Consider the following 6,475-nt stretch of genomic DNA (forward strand, 5'->3'; position numbering starts at 1 on the left):
CATAATGAAAAGATCATAGGCTATTGATTTATTTTCATCAAGAAAGGTATGCAAAACAGGACGTTGACATAACTTGTTTAGATAATAGGCCTACTGCATTTGTGGGAGGTTTTCGCATGTTGATGAAATTATATTCTTCTCTTGGCAGACATCTCATTGTTAGATGAAATTCTAATATTTTCTCATGGTCAGTAGATTCATCCTTCTGATACTTTGCTCAGACACTTCCCACTGGACAAAAATGTGTTTTGTCTCATTTCAACAACATGAAATGTAATGTGATGACATTGAATTAATGTGGAAAGCTGATTTGGATTTGCAAAAAGTCCTCAATATCTTTTTTTTCCATCCAACTTGTAACCTAAATCCAATGTCATGGTGACATTTAAAAAAAAAAAAAAATGTTTTTTATTCACATTGACATTTTTGCATATTTATAAAATATTGCATTTACTTGTATACAGTATAGGCCACTTATACATGTTACCTAGTCATCTTCAACTAGGCAAACTTTAAATGTTTGCCGTTTTAATTGGATATTTAAAAGGGGGTATTTGAGACAAATGTCCAGATATGATTTTCTAGTAATCCTCACATTTAATTCACTCCCATTTAAAAAAAAAAAAATGTTTTTATTCACATTGACATTTTTGCATATTTATAAAATATTGCATTTACTTGTATACAGTATAGGCCACTTATACATGTTACCTAGTCATCTTCAACAAGGCAAACTTTAAATGTTTGCCGTTTTAATTGGATATTTAAAAGGGGGTATTTGAGACAAATGTCCAGATATGATTTTCTAGTAATCCTCACATTTAATTCACTCCCATTTAAATTCCAATGTGTCCCCCCCCCCCCCCCTAGTATTTCACTCACATTTGAAACACATGTGAAGGTGTTCTATTGAGCTCACCTCTTCCCAAATGTGCAATCAAGACATGGGACAGCTGGGGCCCAGAGTCATATGCATGTGTTTAGACTTTCTCCCTTCACACTTGGCCTGAGGCCAAACTAAAGAAAAGGCTGACCAAAAGGACTTTGTTTGCAAGTGTGAACCAACTACTTTAGATTGCCAGAGGGTGACAGGAGGGCACTGTCTTGCAAAATATTCTATTTGCATTAGCAATTAGCCCCCTGAAACTAGAATGACACTGAGTACCTTACACACACAGTATATTTAAGATATCAATCATTTAATTTTGTGGCTTTATCAGTAGGCTATATAAAGAACATGACTGTTATTTCACTGACCATTTTATGCTGATACTATTTTTCACTTTTCATGCCCCAGTTTTGTCACTGCATGACTAATGTTTATCTTCCTTTAGAGATTGGAATCTACACTAAACAAAAATATAAATGCAAAATGCAACTATTTCAAAGATTTTACTGAGTTACAGTTCATATAAGGAAATCTGTCAATTGAAATAAATAAATTAGGCCCTAATATATATATATATTAGTATATATATATATATATATATATACATATATATATATATATATATAAAATAAACAAATGTTTAATGCTCAATGGGTGACGTGTCTGAGTATGCAGGCCGTGGAAGAACTAGGACATTTTTAACTTCCAGGAATTGTGTACAGATCTGTGTGACATGGGGCCCTGCATTATCATGCTGGAACATGAGGTGATGAATGGTACGACAATGGGCCTCAGGATCTCGTCACGGTATCTCTGTGCATTCAAATTGCCATCAATAAAATGCAATTGTGTTTGTTGTCCATAGTTTATGCCTGCCCATACCATAACCCCACCTCCTCCGTGGGGCACTATGTTAACAATGTTGACATGAGCAAACTGCTCACCCACACGATGCCATCTGCCCGGTACAGTTGAAACCGGGATTCATCTGTGAAGAGCACACTTCTCCAGCGTGCCAGTGGCCACTGAAGGGGAGCATTTGCCCACTGAAGACGGTTACAAGGCTGAACTACAGTCAAGACCCTGGTGAGGACTGCAAGCTTGCAGATGAGCTTCCCTGAGATGGTTTCTGACAATTTGTGCAGAAATTCTTCAGTTGTGTAAACCCACAGTTTCATCAGCTGTCTGGGTGGCTGGTCTTAGACAATCCAGCAGGTGACGAAGCCAGATGTGGAGGTCCTGGGCTGGCATGGTAACACATGGTCTGCGGTTGTGAGGCTGGTTGCATGTACTGCCAAATTCTCTAAAACAATGTTGGACATTCAATTCTCTGGCAACAGCCCTGGTGGACATTCCTGCAGTCAACATGCCAATTGCACACTCCCTCAACTTGAGACATCTGTGGCATTGTGTTGTGTGACAAAACTGCACATTTTAGTGTCCCCAGCACAAGGTGCACCTGTGTAATGACCATGCTATTTAATCAGCTTCTTTATATGCCACACCTGTCAGGTGGATGGATTATCTTGACAAAAGTGAAATGCTCATTAACAGGGATGTAAACAAATTTGTGCACAAAATTTGGGAGAAATACGTGTTTTTGTGCATATGGAAAATGTTGGATCTTTTATTTCAGCTCATGAAACATGGGACTATCACTTTACATGTTGAGTTGATATATTTGTTCAGTATATACTGTCTATTGCTTATTAAGATAAGACTGTTGCTGGTGGTCACAATCTTAACTGCCTGTTTAGCCATCAGGAAGATTCAGAACTGATATTAGCGGACACCCAGCACCATGACACTCTGCCAGACACAGCCCACTCTCTCTTCCTGAGTTAGTGTGTGAAATGAGACTTCAGCTGTTGCTTGTTGTAGCGGTGTGTGCTGCTGACATTAAATCAAATCATAACTTCAGCACTGAATGGGAATCACTGTCTGAGGTTTACTTATCTGTATCTTAGTCTGTGCCGCTCTGACATTGCTCGTCCATATATTCTTAATTCATCTTTCCTTTACTTAGATTTGTGTGTAATGGGTATATTTTGTGAAATTGTTAGATATTACTGCACTGTCAGAGCTAGAAACAAGCATTTCGCTACACCCACAATAACATCTGCTAAACATGTGACCAATCAAATTTGATTTGATTTATAATAGCGCTACCGCTGTGAGGCAATCTGAATGTCATGAGATTCTCATCTACAGTGGCTACCGACGGGGAGCCACTCCGTGAGCTGTGAGCCACTCCGGGACATGCTGAGTAATTGGTGAGTGTAAGTATGTGTCTAGGAATGGGGAGGGGTGTGTGGGTTGGATAGCCAGCCACACGGACAGCTGCAGTTATTTCTTTCAACTGCCTCCAATCTCCCTTAGTCAAGTTATCCGCGGCTCTTCAGTGTGTGTGAGTGTGTGTCATTGTGGATGACTGTGTGTTTTATGTACGTGTTCTTTATCTGGGTGTCACTGAGTGAAGAGGTAGGGTTTCAGATGTTTTCAGAAGAGCTTGGACTGGGCTGAACGGGAGCTGCCCTCCTGTGGGGGTATAGGAGGGCCAAGAGACCGGAGGTGGCAGAACGGAGTGTTTGAGCATAGCCTGAATGTAGGGAGGGGCAGTTCTTCTTGCTCCTCTGTAGGCAAGTACCGTGGTCTTGTAGTGGATGCAAGATTTGACTGGAAGCCAGTGTAGTGTGCGGAGGAGCAGTGTGACATGGAGAACTTGGGACGGTTGAACACCAGGCGGTTGCAGCATTCTGGATAAGTTGCAGGGGTTTGATGGCATAAGCGGGGAGCCCAGCCAACAGCGAGTTGCAGTAGCCCAGACGGGAGAAGACAAATGCTTGGATTAGGACCTGTGCCGCTTCCTGTGTGAGGTAGGGTCTTACTCTACGCATGTTGTAGAGCAACCTTCCCCGGGAGGAAGTGCAGCTCCGTCTTGCAGAGGTTGAGCTTGAGGTGGTGGGCCGACATCCAAGCTGAGGTATCGGCCAGGCACGCAGAGATGCGTGTCACCATCTGGGTGTCAGAAGGGGAGAAGTAGTGGAGTGTCATCCGCATAGCAATGATAGGAGAGACCATGTGAGGATATGACGGAGCCAAGTGACTTGGTGTATAGAGAGACGAGAGGGTCTAGAACCGAGCCCTGTGGGATACCAGTAGTGAGAGCACGTAGTGCAGACACAGACCCTCTCCACGCCACCTGGTAGGAGCGGCCTGCCAGGTGGGAAGCAATCCATGAGTCTGCAGAGCCTGAGTCGCCCAGCCCTGAGAGGGTGGAGAGGATCTGATGGTTCGGTGTTGAAGGCAGAGGATTGATCTAGGAGGATGAGAACAGAGGAGAGAGAGTTAGCTTTGGCAGTGCGGAGAGCCTCTGTGACACAGAAGAGCAGTCTCGGTTGAGTGACCCGTCTTGAAGCCTGACTGGTTAGTGTCAAGAAGATCTTTCTGAGAGATAGCGAGAGAGTTGGTCAGAAACAGCACACTCAAGTGTTTTGCAAAGAAATACCGGGACACCGGTCTGCTAGAAAGATGTGTCGGCATCGAGTAATTGTCTCTGGCCCCCTCCCAGTTAGGGGGAGTGATGAGCTCTACAGCAGAGTCTCACAACTCAATCGCTGGTTGAAAACTGTTTTCTGCCCCTCCCAAAAGATAGAATTTGTAGATAATTGGCCCTCTTTCTGGGACTCACCCAGTCACCAAGCCTGGCCTCTTGAGGAGTGATGGACTCCATCCTAGCTGGAGGGGTGCTCTCATCTTATCTACCAACATAGACGGGGCTCTAACTCCTCTAGCTCCACAATGAAATAGGGTGCAGGCCAGGCAGCAGGCTGTTAGCCAGCCTGCCAGCTTAGTGGAGTCTGCCACTAGCACAGTCAGTGTAGTCAGCTCAGCTATCCCTATTGAGACCGTGTCTGTGCCTCGACCTAGGTTGGGCAAAACTAAACATGGCGGTGTTCGCCTTAGCAATCTCACTAGAATAAAGACCTCCTCCATTCCTGCCATTATTGAAAGAGATCGTGATACCTCACATCTCAAAATAGGGCTACTTAATGTTAGATCCCTCACTTCCAAGGCAGATATAGTCAATGATCATAATCTTGATGTGAATGGCCTGACTGAAACATGGCTTAAGCCTGATGAATTTACTGTGTTAAATGAGGCCTCACCTCCTGGTTACACTAGTGACCATATCCCCCGTGCATCCCGCAAAGGCGGAGGTGTTGCTAACATTTACGATAGCAAATTTCAATTTCCCCCAACAAAAAACGACGTTTTCGTCTTTTGAGCTTCTAGTCATGAAACCTATGCAGCCTACTCAATCACATTTTATAGCTACTGTTTACAGGCCTCCTGGGCCATATACAGCGTTCCTTACTGAGTTCCCTGAATTCCTATCGGACCTTGTAGTCATAGCAGATAATATTCATATTTTTGTTGACTTTAATATTCACATGGAAAAGTCCACAGACCCACTCCAAAAGGCTTTCGGAGACATCGACTCAGTGGGTTTTGTCCAACATGTCTCTGGACCTACTCACTGTCATAGTCATACTCTGGACCTAGTTTTGTCCCATGGAATAAATGTTGTGGATCTTAATGTTTTTCCTCATAATCCTGGACTATCGGACCACCATTTTATTACGTTTGCAATCGCAACAAATAATCTGCTCAGACCCCAACCAAGGAGCATCAAAAGTTGTGCTATAAGTTCTCAGACAACCCAAAGATTCCTTGATGCCCTTCCAGACTCCCTCTGCCTACCCAAGGACGTCAGAGGACAAAAATCAGTTAACCACCTAACTGAGGAACTCAATTTAATCTTGCGCAATACCCTAGATGCGTTACACCCCTAAAAACTAAAAACATTTGTCATAAGAAACTAGCTCCCTGGTATACAGAAAATACCCGAGCTCTGAAGCAAGCTTCCAGAAAATTGGAACGGAAATGGCGCCACACCAAACTGGAAGTCTTCCGACTAGCTTGGAAAGACAGTACTTTGCAGTATCGAAGAGCCCTCACTGCTGGTCGATCATCCTAGTTTTCCAACTTAATTCATGAAAATAAAACAATCCGAAATTTATTTTTGATACTGTCGCAAAGCTAACTAAAAAGCAGCATTCCCCAAGAGAGGATGGCTTTCACTTCAGCAGTGATAAATTAATGAACTTCTTTGAGGAAGGATCATGATCATTAGAAAGCAAATTATGGACTCCTCTTTAAATCTGCATATTCCTCCAAAGCTCAGTTGTCCTGAGTCTGCACAACTCTGCCAGGACCTTGGATCAAGGGAGACACTCAAGTGTTTAAGTACTAGATCTCTTGACACAATGATGAAAATAATCATGGCCTCTAAACCTTCAAGCTGCATACTGGACCCTATTCCAGCTAAACTACTGAAAGAGCTGCTTCCTGTGCTTGGCCCTCCTATGTTGAACATAATAAACGGCTCTCTATCCACCGGATGTGTACCAAACTCACTAAAAGTGGCAGTAATAAAGCCTCTCTTGAAAAAGCCAAACCTTGACCCAGAAAATATAAAAAATGATCAGCCTATATCGAATATTTGATTACTATCTAAAATTT

Source organism: Salvelinus alpinus, chromosome 26 (assembly GCF_045679555.1).
Source record: "Salvelinus alpinus chromosome 26, SLU_Salpinus.1, whole genome shotgun sequence".
Lineage (NCBI taxonomy): Eukaryota > Metazoa > Chordata > Actinopteri > Salmoniformes > Salmonidae > Salvelinus > Salvelinus alpinus.